The 24639-nt window shown below is 44.8% G+C and overlaps 1 protein-coding gene across 2 annotated transcripts in view; it reads left to right on the top strand.

Annotated features, from left to right (window-relative positions):
* The window catches only part of SEMA4B (semaphorin 4B), a 161729-nt gene that overhangs the window by 82283 nt on the left and 54807 nt on the right, over positions 1-24639 (top strand). The gene's annotated exons all lie outside the window — the stretch shown is intronic.

Genomic DNA, 24639 nt, shown 5'->3' with positions numbered 1-24639 from the left:
CCCTTGTCCCTTTTAAAATGGAGTTGTATCTGTAACCTATCAGGCAGTTGTGACCTTTGCTCTATGACTCCAGTTAGACCCATTAGTAGCAGGTGATCAGCAAGGTTTCTCTTCCCCTGCTGTAACCCCTTCAGCCTGGCTGTGTTTGGAGTTGACATATTACAGTAGTTGGGTGACCTTCGGGCATTCTTTCTCACGAGTGGAATGGCCAGATGCACCTAACCCCTGCAGTGGAATCTGTTGCGGCCATCCGCAACCAATTGGCCACTGCTGGACACTCATTCGCCGGCTGTTTCGCCAATAAGATACGTTAACTTAAGGAGTTTTAGCGTGTAGGGGGTTAAGGATAAGAGGCTTAGGGTAAGGGTTTAAGATTTTTAGGGTAGGGGGTAGTGTTAGTATTACGGTTTAAGATTAATTGTATCTCGTGTCTGCCAGATTATATGATCTAACCCACTGAACTTTGCATCTTTGTTCCTCTTTTGCTGCTCTGACAGCCATTTAGTGAACCCCTCGAGCCAAATCTTCACCGATCGACAACTTGACTAAATACTTATCATAGTGTGAATTGTATTGATGCACATATTAAAGGGCAAACAAAAATTACATTTAAAAATAAATAAATAACAGCTTGGACTGCTGCTTTAATTAAAATCAAACATTTATTTTCCTTTCATATTTTTTCTGTTCCTTTTGTCACTGTATATTTCTCTTCTTTTATAGTCTATTTACACTAATGCCTCTTCTATTTGGTAAAAGTGCCAAGAGCTGGTCACCAACAGAATAAAGCACAGGATGTATATTTTCTTGACCGCTATATTTTGAAAACTGGGGAAATACACAGTTAATTGTTACATTCATGTGAATGGAAATCGATACATTACTTGTGCATGTAGTCTGGTTTTCATCATGTTGGACACAGGACACGGTGTGTGACCTGTTCACCTTGTCTGACTGTGCCCATGGCATCAACATTACAGTAGCTGCATAGTGCAGGAAATTATTGTGCATCTAAATTATAGTTTATACAGCACTAAACATGCTATATAAACTGTATAAAAACACATTCTTATTCAGATTATTTTTGTTTCATTATTAGTTTCCCACGACTATTTTTCTTAAATGAAATGTGTGCACCTTCTTTTTATTATGACCACATGCCCATTTAAAAAATCCCTTCTTCCCCATGCTCCCAATGAATCTGTTGGCGGTGTCAGCATCTATATCTGATAATCAACAGCACACAAGTATTGGCATTGAACTTTTTTCCATAATGCAGGGCATTGTAGCAACTTTAGTTGCCACTATGGACATGAAATGGAGCACAGGGCATGTTGGTTATTTGTTTTAATGGCCTTCTGAATTATTAACCATATTAATGATCAATCAAATTTCCCTTTTCTAGTGGACGCGGAGCCACCAACACATTGCACTTTAGTCCTTGTGCCAGAAAGTGTATGTCCTTCTGAATTATCCTCGGGTTACGAACTCCAGACCTCAAACCCCCAAAAAGCCAGTTTTTACGGTTATTTCCTGCTTGAACACAGGTGGTTTAGTCAAAATGACTTTACTACTGACTGAGCCATGTGTGCTGAAGCTGGGATATCCTTAATGGGGTGTTGGGGGTTCTTGAGTACTGGAGTTGGGAACCACTGGTCTAAATCAACTTTCCTATCCTAAGCACCTTACCCCACTCTGGAGTAGTTGCACTGGGTCTAGCTCCCTTTCTCCCTTAAATGCCAGTAATGTATTTGTAGAAGGCAAGTGAACAAAACTCTTTAAATGGAGAAATACAAACCGTAAAGCAGCAAAATAAAGTATTATAATAAGATTAAAGCGACAATACCCCTAAAATGTACCAAAATCTCTGCACTTTGGTAATACCTAGTACTGAGTGGGTGAAAAAGTAGCAGGAGCAGCAGATGCAGGCCTTATTCTGTAAGGTGGGGTAAGCGCAGATGCAGGCCTTATTCTGTGAGGTGGGATAAGCGCAGATGCAGGCCTTATTCTGTAAGGTGGGGTAAGCGCAGATGCAGGCCTTATTCTGTGAGGTGGGGTAAGCGCAGATGCAGGCCTTATTCTGTAAGGTGGGGTAAGCGCAGATGCAGGCCTTATTCTGTGAGGTGGGATAAGCGCAGATGCAGGCCTTATTCTGTAAGGTGGGGTAAGCGCAGATGCAGGCCTTATTCTGTAAGGTGGGGTAAGCACAGATGCAGGCCTTATTCTGTAAGGTGGGATAAGCGCAGATGCAGGCCTTATTCTGTAAGGTGGGATAAGCACAGATGCAGGCCTTATTCTGTAAGGTGGGATAAGCGCAGATGCAGGCCTTATTCTGTAAGGTGGGGTAAGCGCAGATGCAGGCCTTATTCTGTAAGGTGGGGTAAGCGCAGATGCAGGCCTTATTCTGTAAGGTGGGATAAGCGCAGATGCAGGCCTTATTCTGTAAGGTGGGATAAGCGCAGATGCAGGCCTTATTCTGTAAGGTGGGGTAAGCGCAGATGCAGGCCTTATTCTGTAAGGTGGGATAAGTGCAGATGCAGGCCTTATTCTGTAAGGTGGGATAAGCGCAGATGCAGGCCTTATTCTGTAAGGTGGGGTAAGCGCAGATGCAGGCCTTATTCTGTAAGATGGGGTAAGCGCAGATGCAGGCCTTATTCTGTAAGGTGGGGTAAGCGCAGATGCAGGCCTTATTCTGTAAGGTGGGGTAAGCGCAGATGCAGGCCTTATTCTGTAAGGTGGGATAAGTGCAGATGCAGGCCTTATTCTGTAAGGTGGGGTAAGCGCAGATGCAGGCCTTATTCTGTGAGGTGGGATAAGCGCAGATGCAGGCCTTATTCTGTAAGGTGGGATAAGCGCAGATGCAGGCCTTATTCTGTAAGGTGGGATAAGCGCAGATGCAGGCCTTATTCTGTAAGGTGGGGTAAGCGCAGATGCAGGCCTTATTCTGTAAGGTGGGGTAAGCGCAGATGCAGGCCTTATTCTGTGAGGTGGGATAAGCGCAGATGCAGGCCTTATTCTGTAAGGTGGGATAAGCGCAGATGCAGGCCTTATTCTGTAAGGTGGGATAAGCGCAGATGCAGGCCTTATTCTGTAAGGTGGGATAAGTGCAGATGCAGGCCTTATTCTGTAAGGTGGGATAAGCGCAGATGCAGTGCTATTGCATGTAAGCCCTATTGACGTTAATGAGGCTTTTCCTGCGATAGCACATCATACAAAATACTATCTATCTACAGTTCCCCCCCCCCCCCCCCCCAATCACAGATAGGGACCATTTGTGGGGAATCTACATGTATTAGCAGGTGTGGTGCAATACCTGTGGATGGGAACCTGGGGTGGTATATGGGGTGGGATCCTGGAACGATACTCGGCGCCTCCACCTGTGCAGGATTCTAGAGTGTAGAATGACCCCTGACACGGGACCCACATACAGTAACCATATACACCAGTTTATGGTTAAACAGTTTACTACATGCAGATAAGAACACAATATAATAACAATAGTGTCACCCTGTAGCACTAGGCCTCACAGGGCCATAACCCCACACCATATACCCAAAAGTCCCCCTCCCACCCAAGTGTGAGACAGCGCTGCCCACTAGTTTGAGATGAGGGTTGGTGTATAATACCTGCCGGGTGTGTCCGCACCTTGACACACAGACGAGCTGTGTCGTGATCCGCCTCTGCGTGGGGTGGTATCCCGCCGGATGGTCACACCATGAAGATGGTCTCTTATCTGGAGTGGTGGTCTGATCCCAGACACAATTATCAGGGCTGCGCAGCAGCTGAGCTGTGTCCCCGAACTTGGCAAATAACTAAAGGGGCAGGGTCCCTACCTAAGGGCCTGTCCCTGTAGCAACCACAATCTATGGTGTCGGGCCTGGGGGGATACCTGGCCTAGTACAGGGGCTACTGCTCCCTGCACCTGCAACCTCCCCTATCCTTGTCCCAGCTCTGACTGACTTGTCCTTCCCCAGCGTGTGAAATGTATCTCCCTGCAGGAGAATCGGTAAGCCCTATTGGCTGTAATGCAGCAGGTGATGGGGATCATAGGGTAGTCCCCAGAGGCTTCTGGGTAATGTAGTCCCCGCGGGACCTCTTTACTATTGGGGCCGTGTGCGCTATCTCTACTGTACATGCGCGACTCTGTAATGGCAGCTGCCGCTTGCAACTGCACATGCGTGAACTGGGGATGTCCCTGAGCTACGGAGGAGCGCCTCTTCTGCCAGTCTGCAATTGTGGAAATGGCTGCCGCAACGGTTCTGCGCATGCGTGAGCACTTTTAACATGGTGACGCCCTACAATGGGAGCTGCCGGCCAGCCCATCGCCACCCGACAAAGCCCCCACCATGCGGAGGTAAGGACGGGGGACCGGGAGCCAGAGGGGACCTGGAGATTTTTATGTATGTGTGTACTATGTGTATGTCTCAGGTCGGGCCTGAGGGGGGGCGCCGAGGTGTCTCATGCTGACGCGTGCACGGCCTCCCTCTCATGCCGGCGCGCACCGGAAGCTGAGCCCAGTTGACTTCCGGCATGCACTGAGGTCAGAGACCCGGCGCACGTCTGCATCAGACACCTCGTCGTGGGACAGACTGTGAGGGACAGGCCTGCAGCTGAGGGAGAGCTGGGACTGGCGGCAACTGATCTGACCGGCTGCTGCCCCCCCCCCACCTTCGGAGAGAGGTAATATCAGACACATACATGTCTAGTATTACCTTTAATTTTATCCCGGACGCAGGGGCAAAATACCGGGCTGTCCGGTTCAAAACCAGTGGAAAAGGTCTTCATTATTTCCCTCCCAAAACTCTGTCACAGATTCATAGTTTACCAAACTTGGAAAGCATTAGACAGATGGTTACAGATAGAATTGTCGATTCTAGTATAGATAGAGAGTAGTGTACTTGGAAAATCCCTAAGGCTGGGGCCATGGTGCCTTCTCCCGTGCAGAGGCTGAGGGAAAGCGGGCGCTTTCCCTGGCCATGGTAGACGGGCCGTGGTCGTCATTCCTAGTGACATCACGGAGCTGGTTCGCCCTCATTGGGCGAACCGCTCACGTGACCTGTGTCACACTGAAATCAGTTTAACTGATTTCTCACGCAACACACGCCGCATGGACGCAAACGCTGCCTTAAGGCTGTCTGTTCCCTCGGCGTGCGCCCGCACAGTCTGCGGCACCATGTCCGAGGCCTTAGGCCTCGGTCCCGCTGCGCTCGTTGGCGCGGGCGGCGGGTCGCGAGTTCCCCACCAGCAGGGGAATCCTCGCGAGCCGGTCCCGGTCCCCACTGGCTGCACAGAGCACTACACGCTGTAGCGCGTCAGCCGCTGGAGACACCAGAGAATGGTGTTTTCTAGCTTTGACGCGTGACGTGTGTGGCTGTGAGCCAATGGGGAGGGGAGGCTTCGGGAGGAGGAGAGGCTTCGGGGAGCGGGGAGGAGTGTGGAGTGAAAGCAGGTGAGTGCCTTTCTCTGTGTGTGTGTCTGAGTGCGTGCCTGTCTGTGTGTGTATGTGTCTGAGTGCGTGAGTGCCTGTCTGTGTGTGTGTGTGCCCGAGTGCCTGCCTCTGTCTGTGTGTGTGTGTGTGTATGAGTGCGTGAGTGCCTGCCTGTGTGTGTGTGTGCGCGTGTATGAATGAGTGCCTGCGTGTGTGTGTTTAAACTTACCTTCCAGCTCCAGCCCGAGTCCGTGGAGGGAGGGGGGAGAGTAGCGGGTCCCTCCGCTCAAGCCACGCCCCCCCTCCCTGTCAAACCTCCCAACTCCCGCCCACCTCCCGATCAAACCTCCCACCTCCCGCCCACCTCCAGCTCCGGCTCCCGCTCCCTACAGACCGCAGATCGCGGTCTGTGTATCTCAGCGCACCGCCTGTCAGCAGCGCAGGTGCGCTGACTCTGGGAGCGGGGCCTTAGCCTTAGGGTTACAGTGCTATCCTACAGCGAATGGCGTTCTTATTAATGTTTGTATTCATATGCTGCTGTGCATGCATTTACACATAGATAATATAAATATGAAAGCACACGGAAGGGAAAACTTAATGTTTTATTTCACTTCTTTAATTGAGTTAAGAATTATTAGTTGAAATATCCCAATTTTCTTTCAAACAACTAAGTGAACAAGTGAAGTAATCTTTGTTACGTAATAAACGTACATAAGATTGTTTAATAAACCAAATATAGTTTAGTCATTTAAAACAAAGTTACGTTTGTATATGATAGAGGTGAAATGTAATGGCAATGTTAGCCAGTCCAAAGCTTTTTAATACTTTAAGATATGTTCATGTATGCATATTGAACAGAAAGACAAGCCTACCTCAAATTCACTCATTGCCTCTGAGAGCATTTTAAATGTGATTATGGTTGCCAGGTGGCTTCTCCAAAAATACTGTTCACAATGGTGACAGGTGTTATAAGCTGGGATGTAGGGTTCAGCATCCTTTGCTGTTGGGTAACTTCACTCGCATGACAAGCTTGGCACACAACTCTGCTTTTCCCACTAGGGAGGAGAGAATATTGGATAAGTATGAAAATCAATCCACCCACCACTCCCCAACACAAACGTAAACACAGAAGTACACTTCCTCACTCTCAAACTCACATTGAAAGAAACTAATCCTTGGCCAAAGAACGTTTTATCCTCCCACCACACTTTTTTTCCCTTTCTTTACAGGATGGAGCCAGGGGATCTTCTGAGTTGCTACTTTCAGCTGCAGGGATCCCCTGAACCCGAGATACTTGTGAAGGTACTAGTGTTCAGTCTCCTCCAAAGGAAACAATCTCCCACGTCACGAGGGCCAATTGGAAGCTGCCATGTCATCCATTGTGACTTCCTGTTGGCACGCTTGATGGGTGGGAGAGAGGTAAAAAAAAAAGGAGGAAGCGATACCTGTACCTTTTTACCTGTAATTGTCTATATGTCTGCTTAAGAGGCCAATCGGGCCATTTTTGGTTGAAATTTCCCAATGAAATTGATGGAAATTTTTGGGCAACCCTGACTCTATCGGCTGCTTTGGCAGATAAAGAATAAGCCCCTTACTTTGGGAGAGGCATACACCCATTAGTAGTGCAGGGGTAAATCAAATCAAATAGGGAAAAAGTACTAAATACGTTGGTACTATTCGTTAGGCCTTTCACACTGTACACCAGGCCTGCACAACATACGGCCCCGCTGCATGCGGCCTGCATGCTCCCTGTGCGGCCCGCGACGGCCCCCCTCCCCCCTCCACACCCCTTTCCCTGGTAAGGAAGGAGCACGCTCCAACAGTGTGACTGTGAACGCGCTAGCTGGGGCCCCCACCAACCCACACCAGCAGTTGCTGGACGCACTAATGGGAGAAATAAATTCCTTCCTGACTCCAATAATTGGCAATCCGATTACTCCCTGGATCAACATCCTTCCCATGTTTACTTATTTGGTATATCCTGTAAAAAGATGTCATTTTTTTTTTAAATTAATCTATTGTATCTGCCATCACAGTCTCCATGGGTAATGAATTCCACACTGTAACTGCCCTTACTGTAAAGAACCCTTTCCTTTGTTGCTGGTGAAATCTCCTTTACTCCAACCTTAAGGGATGGCCCCTGAGTCCTTTGTACTGCCCGTGGGATGAATAGTTCTTTTGAAAGCTCCCTGTACTGTCCCCAAATATTTGTATATAGTTATCATATCCCCTCTTAGGCACGTTCTATAGTGCCGGGTGCGTGCTGCGCCGTGCGTGGATTTTTAGTGACGTCAGCCTTTCTATACAAGGGCTGCGCGCGCACACGGCAGGCAGAGGGGAGCCGACAGACAGCGGCGAAGATGAGGAAAATCATCTTTTCGTGTGTGTGTGATTGCAAAACAAAAAAAAAAATATTTATTAAACTTTTTTTTTCCCCTTAAAAAAAATCTTATTTAGGACTTACTTTCGCGCGCACACACACATATATGTGTGTGTGTATATGTGTATATATATATATATATATATATATATATATATATATATACACACATATATACACACTACCTGTAGCTCCCGGCTCTATAGACAGGAAAAGCATGCGGCACGCGCGTTCGCATAGGAACGCTCGGCAGCCTGCTGTATATAACAGCCCTTAGACGCCTCTTTTCTAACGTAAATAAATCTAATTTAGCTAGCCACTCCTCATAATTTAGATTGTCCATCCCCTTTATTAATTTGGTGGCTCTTCTCTGCACTCTCTAGTTCCATAATGTCTTTTCTAAGGCTGCGGTCCCAGTAACTGCCACAGCACACGCCTCGGCTTAGCTAGTTATTAATAAAATGCTGTTAAGATATTTTCCCCTTGGTGAAGAAGAGCTCAGTTCCATTAAATGAATGAGGCTATAGACTTTTCCAGCATGGGAAAGACCTCTTCAGATCAGACATGTAAGATATAGAGTTTTATATGTATAATTGACTTTTGTAGCACTAACCACGTATATATTGCAGAACATATTTCTGAATACTGGGATAAGTGCATCATAAAACATGAGAAATGAATCCATGGTGCAAAGATCTTAAATTCTAAGATTTCTTGCTTAGGAGACTTCAAGTGCTAAATAATAATAGATATTTTTTTTTATCTCTATATATCTATATCTATCTGACTCCTATTCTTAGAAAACAAACCTGTTCTATTCCAGCAGTGTGCACAGCTCACAAATTGACACCATTTGTTTCAGTTGATACATTCCCCAAGGAAGTGACTGTTTGGGTCGAACATCCCGATGCTTCTGTGGATATAGAATTGGCCCCTAAGTCCTTAGGTGTAAACAACGTATTGCAATCAGTATATGAATGATTCTGTTCTTATGTTAAATCTACAGCAGTTATAACAAGGTATCGCAACCAAACACCAGTCTATACTTCTCCAGAACAGCTACTAGAACTCTCTCTATATGCATTCTCCGTTAAACATTGAGATAAAGTAGACAGTACAGTGACACTATCCTATGTGTGTATACAAGGGGAGTGCAGTTATCGGGTCTGGGATGAGGGAAGACATTTCTTAGCGCCACATCCCTCAGACGTGAACTGATTTTATTTATGAAGGGGGATAGTAGTGAGATCTTTGGACTTTGGAAGCGAGTCAGGCAGAGAGGGAGGTGAGTTGTTTACCAGCTCCTGATTAGTTGCTGTAGGTGCATTGTTTGAGTTGTAGACCCAGTGAGATTGAGGTTGAAATGTGTTGTTCGGTTTGTCTGGGAGGGGCAGATCTTGTTTGAACACGTTACTCTTGGCTGCGGAATAGCTGCTCTGGCAGCTTTTGAAAGTACAAAAATAAAAAGGGAGTGTGGGGACCGCTGAGAATGAAATGGCAATGTCCTGGTTATCTAAAGCCGAGCTGTGTAGTCCACTATACTGTTTGTTGCTGGCACTCTGGCACTTGTAGCAAGCCAAAAAAAAACTTTTGTAAAGAATGTAACAGTCTAACTGGCTTCCCTAAACAAATCTGCTAATGGCAAAGGTTTGACTGCTTTCATTTTATTGGGGATGAACTACAAGCTGAATTCTTGAAGGCCTCTGATTGGGGAAGATGTTTGTCAATCGAGTGTTTTCTTTCCCATTATCCCACCTGTCATCATAGAGGCAATAAATAAAAGGCGGGAGAGAGGGGTTTTGCCTGTGCAAACTCCTGGTGCTGAACACGCAGAGATATCAGACAAAAGGGAGTAACCATGTTTACCAACTAACTTTAGAAAACAATTGAAAAATACTTCAGATTTAGGTAAAAAGGCATCAATCACTCGGGTGTAACCCTTAAACTTGCCACTGGCATTAGTACAGTTTGGTCCTTGGAGGAATTGGTCCTCACTCGCTGCTGTGGGGATGATTCTCATGTATATGTGCTGAAGCAGCTGATCCGACCATTGACAAACAAAATTCTCAGTTGACTTCAATGGGGAATTTTGTCTGAAAATGGCCGGATCAGCAGATTCGTCACACAAAATCCGTTCCTTAGTTGGGCTAAGCTCATACACTCCGCTTGCTTGCGAGAGTGCGAGCTGTTATCTTACCGTGCAGTTGGAGCAGGAGCGATCCCTGCTCATAGTGATCGCGGGGGTATGTCGGGGACGTTGAGAACACGTCCCGAAGCTGGTTCGCCTCATTGACTGAACCAGCTCACGTGACGCTGACATCACGCGACCGTGCATGAAAAGACAATGTTTGTCTCTTCAGATCGCGGTCACGCCAGCGCGTTCCGTCGTGTGTGTGCGCGCAGACAAAGCGGCCTCATAGGTATTAGCCAATTTGAGGTTGGCACGCGAGCGCCCACGTGCAATCGCAGGCTGTATAATCTCGGCCTCATGGTGACAGCAATACCCGTGTCCGAGATAGAGGTCCAAACTTGCACAAAGTTTGCATATGTTTCGCTCTAACTTTCAAAATAGTTCACCAAAAAGTTTGGGCAAAATTGACAAGTTGAAGCAAAATATGAAATTTTGAATTCAATTATCAAAGTTCACCATAGAAGAATATACCCTGAATATGACTGGAGGAGAGACAAAAAGTCATAGTTCAAAAATCTGAATATAAACAAGCAAGTCCTGATTGCGCAGACTCTCCCTCCGAAATCAACTGGGGACGTCTATATGGAAACGATCCGCCTTGCAGCAGAGGTCTCGGTGGGTGATCCGTTCACCCACAGAGGGATCCTCTCGGAACTCAAACAGGAAAAAACAAGGAAGACACTGCGCACTGGATGTAAGTTGGAAATAAATGTATTTAAAACATACGACAAGCATGTGAAATTTAGGGTTGAGTAAATAAAAGTAGGCATGGCTCTGCGTTCCGAGTAGCAAGGGGTCCGTTTCCCGGACCACAACTAGCGGCTCCAGGAACAGTAGGGGCATACACGAGTCAAAGCAAGAGACGCAAGAACGTGATGTCAGTCATGAGATGCGCTGCGTGGCAATGTAACAGCAATACCTCCTCCAGGTGTGTGGTTTTTTGTTTTTTTCCTTCCCCCAACAAGGGTGCTGCTAGTTGTGGTCCGGAGAGCCGGGACACCAGGTCCTTACGGAATTCTATCTACGGACCCCCTGCTACTCGGAACGCAGCGCTGTGTCTACTTTTATTTACTCAATTAATTATAAAATACACATGCCTGTTGTATGTATTATTTTTTTAAATACATTTAGTTACAATTTACCGTGCGTGTGTGTGTGTGTATCTATGAGAGAGAGATCGATCGATCTGTATGTTTCCTACCTGATTTATGACTCTTGTACCTTGGAAGCCACAGAAAGCTCTTACCATGCCAAAAAGAGTGCATTTATTTCATGGAGTCCCTACTGTCTGTAAATACCTAATTTCACCTGATTGACTATAGCTTTAAATGTCACAATGTTAACCATTTCCTCGCTGGTTTGGATTATGCAGCCCAGCTGTATAATTTTTAAGGGCATTTGGGCATCATATCACAATTTGTTGCAAAAATAGTTTACTTTACCCGGACACAATTCTGCAATAGTTGTTAGCAGGAGCGGTAAATAGTTAAATTGCTCCCACTTCAGTACTATTTTTGTTAACCTCTTTTGATGATTTGCAATGCATTGCAGGCGGCTCTGGGGGAGAGAGGGTTAATACTGAGTAATAATAAGGTAGCAGCCTCCTTTTAATTTAGGTATGTGTTGTACTGTATTTCTGTGGTAATTATTCATGTGTGGTTCAATGTTTCATGCGTTGCTTCCCGGGGCACAGCTGTAGTTTTCTTTCTTATTTTTATATACTGATCCTCAGAACCTTCTGAAAGTCGAGATCGACCTTTCTAATCCTAGTCATTGAATCTGTCTAAAGCTAGAACTCAGAAACTGAGCCTTGTATGCAATAAACCTGCATGAGTCACAATACTACTGTACATCTGCTCTCTAGTACGGAGTGCCATGGCGAGTAGCGTGTTTCAAATGTTTTGACATCAATACATTCAAAATGTGCCCAATTTCAACTTTCCGTAAAAATAGAAATTCTTGGCTTACACTTTTTTATTTATTTATTTTTAATTTGTAGTCGGTCTTGTGATACAGTAATTAATACAGTACTACCATAAAAAGCACAAACCCTTTGTTTGACATGCTTTCGAAGATATAGGATTCAATACTTCTTTATTATGAAAGCAGAAGTCAAAATGTCAGTGCAATTAAAGTATTTTGGGAATGACCAGATGAATTGATAAAAATGCGTTTCACAATACATTACTGCAGGGCACAACATATGTTCAATCCTTTCTTTGAATGTAAAGTTATTTATACAAGGGGCTTAGGTCCTTGTGTTATGCTAAGCTCAGCCAGTACATATACAGTAGTACTAGCAATGTTTTTATAATTTGTTACTGGAGTGCTGCTGAAGACAAAATACACTATCAAAGCACATTAAGATCCAAAGCCATTCACATTGATAACAATGCTTTTCACAATACATTACTGCAGTGCTCAACATATATGTCTCCCTCTTTTCTTGCAGTGCTTGTTGGCATTCAATTTGGTGTGTTAAACACAATTTTCTGCATTTCTGTTTTTTTTCTCTCTCTGTTTTGGCAAATTTAAAGGCGCATAAATGTAGAAAGTGCTTCTCTTGGTACATACAGATTATTTCACATTGCGCCATTTAGCGACTCACAACCTTGTTTGAGATAATTGACCCTTATATTTTAAGGGATTAACGCCCTATATCCTGGTGCATTGCATGTCTCTCTAGCACTAAAATGGTAATTCAGTTCATCTTAATATCATTTGTTCAAACTGGTCAGAATTAATAATGCAATGTATAATGTTTTCTTTCTCTCTGTAAATATATATTTGTATGTATAAGCATTATATATTCCTGTAACTGTAATGAGAAGTCGTAATCTCACTCTCACATTCTCCTCTCATTCAAAATGTAGCTAAAACCTGTCGTTTTTTCCTCTGCAATATTACAAAGATGCGCGCTTTCCTCTGTTGCTCGACGGCTAAAACTCTGACTCAGGCCCTCATTCTCTCCCGTCTCTCGATTACTGTAACCTCCTGCCAGGGACCCCCGCTGTTAATCCGATGGGCCATTAGTCTGTCTGCAGAAATGTGTGAAATGTTGCAGCATGTACCCGGGTCTTTTTGGAGATTGCCCCAGGTTTGTTTTAGAATAATCGTCGGCACTACAGTACATACTGTGACAAACGGCTTACTCCGGGGCTCCGTCGTTTGTCCGGGACTGTTTAGAACACGGTCTTTTAGGGTAGGTTAAATGATGAGGCGTCACGTACTGTTCCTTTAAACAGGCTATGCCTGGTTTATTCAGTCCCAGGCACTGAGACTGCCACAGTGCATACAACAGAAAACAGATCAAAACAAAAGCTGCTCACCTGAGCGATAACTTAACTTAGATATCCCTGACTCAGGGTTGGAAGTGGCTTTTCCACTTCCAACATCAAAACACGGTACTTTTGCAGTCTTACACAAATGAACAGAAAGATTGAACCTGTTTGGGGAAGAGGCTTCTCCCCTCTGTAGTTCAGCAGCCTTCCAGCCTCCTGGCTCTTGTGGGGAGACCAGAGCAAACAGGAAATCAGTCTTTCATACCTGATTCCTAATTAGCATTGACAGGTGACAGAAATCAGGCAGCAGACAAACTCTGGTCTGGATCTCTCATCCCTCAGTTCCAGCGCTTGCCAAACTGTGGGATGGAGTGTATGTATTATAAGGCTGCACTCCCAGGCCAAACAGGATAGAAACTGTCTAGTATCCTGGGAGCCCTATATACGGAATTTATTACCATCCCCTGGTTTCTGTCACATATCCTCCCCCCCAGCTCAGACCTCGAGGGATGAGCGACCATGGATATTAGGGAGTGCATCCTTGACAACCCGTCAGCATTGCCATGTTTGTGCCCTGACCTGTGTTCCACAGAAAATTTAAAGGGTTGTAGGCTTAGGAACCACCTGGTCACTCTAGCATTCTTTTCCCTGTTTTGACACATCCAGGTAAGGGGTGCATGATCTGTGACCAACCGGAATTTTCTCCCCAACAGGTAGTATTTGAGCGTCTCTACAGCCCACTTTATTGCGAGACACTCTTTCTCTACTATGGAGTAATTTTTCTCCTGGGGATTTAGTTTCCTACTTAAATAAAGGATGGGGTGCTCCTCACCTTGAGACTCCTGGGAGAGTACCGCCCCCAGCCCTACCTCAGATGCGTCGGTTTGGACTACGAACTCTTTGGAGAAGTCAGGTGTGACCAACACTGGTTGGGCACAGAGAGCTTCTTTCAGGCTTCTAAAGGCCTGTTCGGTTTCGGGGGACCACTTTACCATTAGCGGTCCTCTTGCTTTTGTGAGGTCAGTTAGTGGGGTTGCCTTAGTTGCAAAATTGGGAATAAACCTTCTATAGTACCCAATTAACCCCAAAAAGGTCCTTACTTGTTTTTTTGTAACTGGCCTTGGCCAATTTTGTATCGCCTCCACTTTGAGTGTTTGGGGTTTGAGTAAACCTCTGCCAATAGAATATCCCAGATACTTGGCCTCCTCCAGACCAATAGTGCATTTAGCGGGGTTAGCAGTTAGTCCAGCAGACCGGACTGCGTCAAGCACAGCTTGGACCTTTGGAAGGTGGGATTGCCAATCTTCACTATGGATTACCACATCATCCAGGTAGGCGGCAGCATACCGAGCATGTGGTTTTAAAATTTTATCCATCATTCTTTGGAATGTGGCGGGAGCTCCATGTAAGCCAAAAGGCAACACCTTATACTGAAAGAGGCCGTCTGGGGTTGAGAAGGCTGTCTTTTCTTTTGCCCTTTCTGTGAGGGGAACCTGCCAGTACCCTTTTGTTAGGTCTAGGGTTGTGAGATATCGGGCTTTGCCCAGTCTCTCTACAAGTTCATCTACCCTGGGCATAGGATAAGTATCAAATTTTGACACCGCGTTTAGTTTCCGGTAGTCATTACAAAACCTTGTTGTACCATCTGGCTTTGGGACTAAGACTATAGGGCTGTTCCACCCACTTTGGGATTCCTCAATTACACCTAGTTTTAGCATTTTTTTAACCTCTAAACTTATAGCCTTTCTTTTGGCCTCTGGGATTCGGTACGGTTTAAGGTTAACTCGGACCCCCAGTTCAGAGACTAGGTCATGTTCAATTACGCTAGTTCTACCTGGCCGTATAGAGAAGATTTCTTTGTTTCTTTTCACTAAATTCTGAACCTCTCGTTTCTGATGAACAGACAGGGTTTCAGCTATGCTAACCTCTGGGTCAGTTTCTTGATTCTCTGACGGACCTGGGGGTACTAGGGTTAACAAGACTTCTCTATCTTTCCAGGGCTTGAGTAGGTTTATATGGTAAATTTGCTCAGGTTTCCTCCTACCTGGCTGTCTTACCTTATAATTTACTTCTCCCACTCTTTCCAAGACCTCATATGGCCCATGCCATTTAGCAAGGAATTTACTCTCCACGGTGGGAACCAGAACTAGTACCCTATCACCTGGAGAAAAAATTCTGACCCTAGCACCCTTATTATATGTATTCCTCTGTGCTTCTTGAGCTTTCTCCATGTGTTCCCTCACTATGGGTAGGACTGCAGCAATGCGGTCCTGCATCTGGGCAACATGCTCTATTACACTTCTGTAAGGGGTAACCTCGTCAACCTCCATTTCTGAAAAAGGGAAAGGATTTGTTTCTTCTAATACTTCGTTATGGTCCGCTATTGAACTCTGGGCGCTATTCTGAGCGGGGGACCACATTTTTAGAAAATGGGGAAAGTCGGTCCCTATTAACACATCATGTGCCAGTTTGGGTACAATACCCACCTTGAAATCTAAAGAACCAAACTCTGTTTCAAAAAAAACATCAACAGTGGAATATTCATGATTATCCCCATGTATACAACAAATTGCCACTCTTTGTGAACTGTTTCCCTGTTTCTTCTTAATGGGCAAGAGGTATTCGGACACTAGTGTGACCATGCTCCCAGAGTCAAGAAGTGCCCGAACCCTCTTACCATTAACCTTTACAAATGCCCACAGATGGTTATTCAAGGGGTCCTCTGGGCTAGGGCCCATACATTGGGACAACAGCGAATAAGGTTCCACGCTGTTGCATTGCATGGGCTCATCATTTAGTGGGCAGATTTTTGCTGTGTGGCCCCTCTCATGACAATTTACACATTTAGGTACATAGTCTGTGTCCCACTTAGAGCCTTTTCCCGGCTCCCCATGTTGGCTATTGCCCGTAGTGTGCGAACCACTGTTGCTGGTGCTGCGTGAAGGTGGTCGCCGCTCTTCAGCGCCCCTTAACCCCGGTACCCTTTTACCGTCTCTGGAAGAGTCCTGGAACCTCGGGTAGTGGGGTTGCTCCACGACTGTGGGTTGCGGGTGCTCTTCTGCTGCATTGTACCTTTCTACGAGGGCCACGAGCTCATCCGCATTGTGGGGGTCACTCCGACTGACCCAACGGCGTAAGGCAGAGGGAAGTTTCCTCAAGAACTTGTCCATGACCAACCGTTCCACGATGTGGCTGGCTGAGTTGATCTCGGGTTGTAGCCACTTCCGGGCGAGGTGGATGAGGTCATACATCTGGCTCCGGGTGGCTTTATCCATCGTGAAGGACCATGCGTGAAACCTTTGGGCGCGAACAGCCGTGGTTACGCCGAGGCGGGCGAGGATCTCGAACTTCAATTTTGCATAGACGTTAGCTTCGGCTGGCTCTAGATCAAAGTAAGCCTTCTGGGGTTCGCCGCTTAGGAAGGGTGCGATTAGACCAGCCCACTCAGCTTCTGGCCATCCCTCTCTCTGTGCCGTGCGTTCAAACGTGAGAAGATAGGCTTCCACATCATCCGAGGGTCCCATCTTCTGAAGGTAGTGGCTTGCCCTGGTCATTTTCGGTACTGGGGCTGCCGCTGCCAGTGGAAGGTTACTGATAGTCCGCCTCAGGATCTCGAGTTCCTGCTGTAAGCCCTGAGCGAACCGCTGTTGCTCCTCTCTCAGCAAGCGGTTTGTCTCTTGCTGGTTTGCATTCGCGTTTTGCAGGGCTTCATTCATCTGTTGCTGGTTTGCATTCGCCTGTTGCTGGTTGGCATTCGCCTGTTGCTGGTTGGCATTAATCTCTTGCTGGGCTATTAGCAGCTGTTGCTGGGCTGCATTCGTCTGCTGCTGGTTTGCATTAGTTTCTTGCTGGGCTATTAACAGCTGTTGCTGGGTTTCATTCGCGTCTTTCTGGGCAGCGACATTGCGTACCAGCGCACCCACCACGTCTTCCATCTTGTTTGCAGAGGATGAAAAAAAACTTTTTTTTTTTTTTTTTTTTTTTTCAAAGTTCTTCAACCCGCAGACCCCCTAGTGCTCTGCCCGCATTCTCCACCATATGTGACAAACGGCTTACTCCGGGGCTCCGTCGTTTGTCCGGGACTGTTTAGAACACGGTCTTTTAGGGTAGGTTAAATGATGAGGCGTCACGTACTGTTCCTTTAAACAGGCTATGCCTGGTTTATTCAGTCCCAGGCACTGAGACTGCCACAGTGCATACAACAGAAAACAGATCAAAACAAAAGCTGCTCACCTGAGCGATAACTTAACTTAGATATCCCTGACTCAGGGTTGGAAGTGGCTTTTCCACTTCCAACATCAAAACACGGTACTTTTGCAGTCTTACACAAATGAACAGAAAGATTGAACCTGTTTGGGGAAGAGGCTTCTCCCCTCTGTAGTTCAGCAGCCTTCCAGCCTCCTGGCTCTTGTGGGGAGACCAGAGCAAACAGGAAATCAGTCTTTCATACCTGATTCCTAATTAGCATGACAGGTGACAGAAATCAGGCAGCAGACAAACTCTGGTCTGGATCTCTCATCCCTCAGTTCCAGCGCTTGCCAAACTGTGGGATGGAGTGTATGTATTATAAGGCTGCACTCCCAGGCCAAACAGGATAGAAACTGTCTAGTATCCTGGGAGCCCTATATACGGAATTTATTACCATCCCCTGGTTTCTGTCACAATACATACATACATACATACATGTAACGGGTTTCCCCCCCCCCCAATCTCACATTGGCCCGGGTACTCTAACAACCAACCCCCATTACATGTTCGTGTTTGGTGGTGCACCTGTAGGCAACAGGACTCCTGAGTCTCCCGCTTGATGGTATTAGGGGATGTCATCAGGACAGGTAGCTGAGGTAGTGGGTGCGAGTTCAACTTACATCATGTGCAGCGCCTCCACCTCATCAGGATCTGTGCTTCCGCAGGGAGATGGTCCTGGTGAGGAACTCCTTCTTGGTGGTGACTGCCACTGCTGAGTAATCTCACACTCACACAGTGGGGGTTTCGTTAACAAGGTCATCTTTATTGTAGATTGGGATGTAGCAGGCTGCCCCATGCAGCTGCCGGCTTTAGCCGCACATCTCTCCGTGCTGTCCCTTTGCCAGGTACGCCCTCCCAAATTGAAGTGGGATTCCCTCTTCTCCTAGGGAGATCCTCTCTGTGCCCGGTCCCTGGACACAGAGTGGCTTAGACAGGCCGATTGGTCAACCTGGACCGCTAGTTACTGCACTAGGGTCACAAAGTGTTCCTACAATCCCTTATGCAGGAAAATACAACTTCCCAACAACTTCCCACAACTGCTGGAACCAACTTCTAACTAACTGTGTTGTGCCTTATATACTTCAGGAGGCAGGCGCATCCCTGCTGTCACTATCCAGGGACTCAGAGCATACAGCCACTCCCCTCCATACATAGGGCACCTCACCATGGTGTGAGGGAAAACCTCCATAACTACTGCTGGCATACCTGTACTTACCAGGACTTCCTGCCAACAGAGAGGAAAGTAATATGCCATTATTATGCATGGCTATATACATACATTTTTATTAGGAAGCTGAGTCTGAGTTACTCATTTAATTTTTATTCCATGCATTAATCTAAAAGTTCCCACATTGATGGGCCTGCAGCTCTGATTTTTTTCCCCCTTTTCACAGATCCTGTTTTAATGGGTACTTAGTGCATTGGTTACAGTAAAACTAGAAATCTGTCTGATTTGTATAAATAACAGTGAATCACGATGACTTTTAAATAGAAAATTATTCACAGACAGAAAATCAAAGTGAACGTATAAGATACATTTTTTTTTTTTTTTTGCCTATATCCAATATACAATACTATGAAACCCTGAGCCTTCCCATTCACTGTAACGGAGATGTTCTGTTCTCCAGCACAGGAAAGGTGGCTTCACACCATGTTGAATGCCTTAGTGCATCTAAATACACTTTGCAGTGTGTCGCTGGTTCTTCGGACAGTGAAAGGGTTAACACCCCCCCCCCATCTTTTTACCTCTGTATTTATATCTTTTGCTATTAGGTGTGACTCTACGTTTGTGTAGAATTTTTATTGCTGATGTCTGCTTTAAAAGAAATGAATGCAAATTATAGCATTATCTGCATGTTTCCAAAAATATAAAAAAATAATGTGACATTACAGTTCTGAAAGCTTTCTCTCTGTATGTTTCTATATAAAATAAATGACAGAACTATCTGTATTGCTATATATTTCCATAAAACCTTATCTGCATGTCCCTGTAGGTTTCAGCGGAAACGTAGAAGCTATTGTATGTGTTTATCCAGCGTGAGATGGAGGCATTGATGATGCTGATACATGATTCAGACTGAGGGTGGCTGTAAAATTAAATGAGCAGGGTGGAAATGTCATGTGTCTCCTCTCCTGGTGGTCATTTTGTCCGTTGATGCAGAGAGTGGTCGGCCGATTGAGTTCATAACATGCTTCAGACAGATTACAATTTAAGCATTACGGGATTGCTGTTTCACGCTTGTATGTAAGTGTGATTCCTATATCTTTGTTATAAATTGTAAATCCTACAGATCATACTATGAGTATTTTTCATCTTTTTTGAGAAAATCAGAAGATTTAATGAACAACAAGCAAGATCCCTGCCACAGAAGTTGACATCACACGCAAATAGACACCAAACGGAGTTTTGGCATTGCTTTATTTTCTGGGAAAGCATGTGAGTGCACATCCTACAGGATCATATATAGTTGACTATATCCCAGCTATTTATACAACCTGCACTATTTGTGTCTTCGGTTTCTATTTTTTGGTGACAAACTGCGCTCCCCAAACTTAAGTCATATAAAGTTCATTACTTGTAAAGTGTGGTAAATGTTGTGTGGGAATTATTTAACTTTGATTATTCACCATAAAAAAAAAAGTAATGATACATTGTATTTAGGTTTTCTGAGATAGGCAGGGATGGCGGCTTTGAAATGATGCTGATGAATATTTGATATATTCAATTATTGCAGCAATGTACATTAAGACAGGGATGCAAACTGATGGTTTTAACCAATGGTGCATTAAACTTCAGTAGTGAAGCAATGCATCAGTTAATAGCGTAATGTCTATAGGTCATGTATATTACTGTACCCAAGTCTTGAGTGACTTAAAAGAAATTATGTAAAGGGAAGTGTCCACAAACTGTTATTTCTGTGGGTTCCCAACCCTAACACTTCCCTTCCCATTCAATTTTATCATGTACCTTTTGTATATCCTCAAGAAAGTGAAAACAAATTACTTTCAGTGTGTTTTAGTTAGTTCCCCCAAAGCCTTTCCCTGTTGAATAATTGCAATCTCGCAGCACATCAGTAAGGGTTTTGTCCCAGGATTCCGGTGAAAAAAGGATTGCCAAGGTATTTAAATTGGGTTTTGTTAAAATCTCAAAGGCCTCAAAGGGTACAGGGACAGCTCTTTCTCTAAATGTTGTACCTCTGCATACAGTTACATTTGATAGATTTTCACTACATTAAATTGTGGGAAATATTGATCTTTATGATGATACACAGTCCTCAGTGACAGTGTTTGTAAAAGATTGAAGCATACTGCTGGGTTTTTAGGCTCCAAAGGACTATAAGTTGATGTAAATTTGTAGGGGAAGAAGAAGCAATTACTTTTTCTTCAATTTTCATGGTCCTGTAACTTTGGAAGCTCTGCCAACAGGTAACCCAGAGATGTTTTGGTTTGCTTTTGCAATTTTAATCCATTAGCTGATGCTTTCTTTATGTATTGTAATGGCAATAATGAAGCTGGGATATTGATATGTGTGTCTGTGTGTAAGTTCTCTGTCAAGTAGCAATCCATAGCTGCTTGTTTGATTCTTTGCAAGTTCTTTGGGGAACTTGCAATCTGGAATGTGAACTACATTTCAAACAGATATTTTTCAGTCTAATTCTTATAGATAACTTCTGTATCTCAACAAATTATCGGCCATCTGCCTTTACTGCCTCTCCAACTTTTCTAACTTTTGAAAGTTGGCATTTTTATTCCATTCTCTGCATCAAATGTAAGAAAATGTGGACGTGAGCGACCGTTTTAGGCGGAGGGTTTACGCCAGTTCAGAGCTAAAATCATGGAGAAAAATTATTGCAAGAAACACAATGTAATACATCCTATTAAAATGTGACTCAAATAATCCCACCCCTAATACCTCCTTGTTGCTGCATGTAAACCACTCCTGAAATCTCTAACCGAGGCACAAAGGACAAAATGGGTGCAAAGTACATTCGACAATAAATGGAGAAGCTGATTATACCTAAAAAGAAGTGTTGATCTGATCCTTGTAAGGATAAACCTGTAGAACAGGACCCTTTTCTGAGTGCTGTCTCACCCCTTTTTTCTTTTTGAGAGTACTATACAGTTTATCCATATGGTTTGGAGACCAGCACCAATTTATTTTTGGCACAGTATACCTTTTTGTTTACTGAAAGTGGGTAGCCTCCTTTTTTCCATTTTTCTTGATACATTGAGATCAAGGGACACATGCCTCAAATGGCTCCTAGCATTATTAATTTGATGGTTAAACACTGCCATTTTCGATGTTTGACACTTTTTGTGCCAAACCTTTGTTTATTTTGAATCAATGTATGGAACTCTTTGCTATTTGTAGAGTGTGAAAAGCGGGAGTTAAGGAGTTACACGACATGCGTCACTATTTCTCACTTCAGTTTGCATCAAAAGCCCATCAGGTTTGAGGTGGATTAAACATTTTTGTTTAGAAATCTTACCACATGTAAGAAACTGGATCAAAACAACTGGTTACAAGTTGTCTTGTTACCTTCTACATTCACATATGGGGGAGTACAAAATGGCACATTGCACCAAAATAAGTTTACCTGTGTGTTTTATATAGAGACACTGTCCTGGAACAGGATTACACATTTCCTGTCTCCCTTTGCAGTTTTGACTATTCATGTCTCCCTTGTTCAGCTGCCTGTAAGGCCCCGGACATGTTTGCTGCGTGCTTGCGGAAGCGTGCTGACGCGCTCTCCCGCTCAGCACTGAGCCCCTACAGCCGCAATTAGAGCGGCTTTAGTAGGGGCTCCCGCGTGCTTGCGGAAGCGCAGGTCTTGGGGGAATTTAAAATTCCCCCGCTTGCCGGCGAGACAGGCCGGTCACGTGAGCGGTTCGCCCAATGAGGGCGAACCAGCTCCGTGACGTCACTGGCCCGCCCCCCGGCCAGTGACGCGCCCGCCCCCAGACCGCCCTTGACGGCTTCTGAGAGCGCTTGCGGTAAGCAACTGCAAGGCCAGGGAAAGCACCCGCTTTCCCTGCGCCTCAGCACGCCAGCGGGGACCATGGACTCGGCCTAATTCTCCTGTTCCAGCAGCTAGCTGCATGTGTAAAGGCAACATTATTAACATTATTGCCAAATATGTCCCTTACACAGCCTTGGGGCTCGCTCAGACAGGCTTCTACGGCAGCTTGCTAGCGTTCGCGCCCCCGCCGCTCGCTCCTGCAGCACAGTGATCTCTGCTCAAACTGCAGGAGGCAAATCGCGGCGTTTGGGGGCATGTAACGAGCGCGTCACGGAGCTGGTTCGCCTTTATTGGCTGAACCAGCTCGTGTCACGCGACTGTAGCCCCAAATTTCAATTTGGGTTGTGCTGGCAAAATGTCGCAGCGACAACGCAGCACTTTGCCGCCGGTGGAGTTTTCAGTTTGAAAACTCCCACCTCACAACCCAAATTTGCGACGGACGTGCGCGCGCACGTCGCAACGCTCCCTGTCTGAGCTCAGCCTTAATTGGTTGCCCTGGCAACCTTCCAATCTCCTTCGCTAGAAAGGTGGTTTAGTCCAGCTTGCTCCCCTGCCTTTATAGCAGTTACTTTGGTCCTTAGACCCTTCTTGCCAGCCACAGGAACATGTGCTTTTAGATCTAACTAGCTGGCTTAGTGAGTACATGCTTCCTCCATTACACCCCTGCAAGGCCATTCTTTTTTTACCGTCTCCCCCCCACATAACAGAGCACCTTCACATAGAGAAGCACTCTCTCACCACACATTACCATCTGCAAGTACCCTTTATATTTGTTTTTTACTCCCCCATTAAAGTTGAAGAAAATTAAAAGGACTCTGTGTGCTCTCAAAAGGGAATGAGTTAAACCCCTGCACACACTCACATCCCACATGTGATCCTGGTTCCAGAAGAGACCCTTTAGATTCTTCATTAAGTGGAATGTTCGTGCTCTTGATTTAATGTTGGTGCATGAAAGTATAATCTGCAAAAAAATGTAAAAAATGTAGTGTCATTGTGTTCCCTCACTACAATCTAGATTGTATTGCAGAATCTGGCTTTTTGTGGGTGCACCAACGTTCATGGTGTGTGTACTAATATAAAAACTTTTTTTTTTGTTTGTTTTTTCTTTGCGCTTGTTAACAAGTTACAACTGGAAGCAGCAAGGCTGTCCATCCAAGCGAATGAGCAGCAATAAAATATAGCCTTCCTTATGTTGTAAAATACAACCAATAAAGGTCATTGTACATTTCTGAGTTTTTCCTCACGCAAGACCTTTACACTGTGCATAAAATTCAAGTTGAGACATCAGCTTCTGGAGGAGGAATCAAAACAAGGCAATCTCTTGAAGACTTTTTTTTTTTTTTTCAAATGTCAATGTCCTTTGACTCATCAATCTTACTCTTAGGAGGATCCATATAAACACTACAGGTTTATAGCATGGTTGTAAAATTCTTTGATAATCCTAGTTTATGGCTCCCACCCAATAATAATGCATTCATGTAATTTAGTCTTGTATCACCCTAGTAAAAGTCAAATATAAAACATCAAGGAGATTAAAAGTAGTTTGCCTTATCTGAATGCTCCACTTATTATTATTTTATTTATTTTTTAATAATGTTGTACTCTTTTTGATTGTTGTATAAGTCTGCAAAGCAATTCTGTACAATCAAATACCGCCCCTTACCTTTAACTTGGGACATCGTAATGCATTTGTGACACAGTTGAGTCCAACATCCTTCTCCTTGTAAATACTGTACATTGTGCTGGATGTCCGTTTTGCTCATTTGCAAAGTATCCTATATTTAGTACTGCAGTATTGTGTGAGATGGTGGCAGCTAATCCTGTAGAAATGGCATATTAAGTCTGTATATTTCATTGTGGTGTTTGGTGATGGGTTTTATGGTGGTAGATTTAAAAAAACAAAACAAAAAAAAAAAGGTTAAAAACATAATCTCATTTCGGAGCTAAAAATGTACACCGTGCTCTATATAAAATTGTGCAGACACATTGTGGCCGATTCACAAAGCAGTGATAAAATCAGTGCATTTGCGTCCGACTGCATTTTTTTAATCACGCTTTAAAACATGAAGCCAAAAGCGGGATTCACTAAG

Source organism: Ascaphus truei, chromosome 18, assembly GCF_040206685.1.
Source record: "Ascaphus truei isolate aAscTru1 chromosome 18, aAscTru1.hap1, whole genome shotgun sequence".
NCBI lineage: Eukaryota > Metazoa > Chordata > Amphibia > Anura > Ascaphidae > Ascaphus > Ascaphus truei.
Note: the sequence above shows the minus strand (reverse complement) of the source record. Positions and strands in the feature narration are given on the sequence as shown.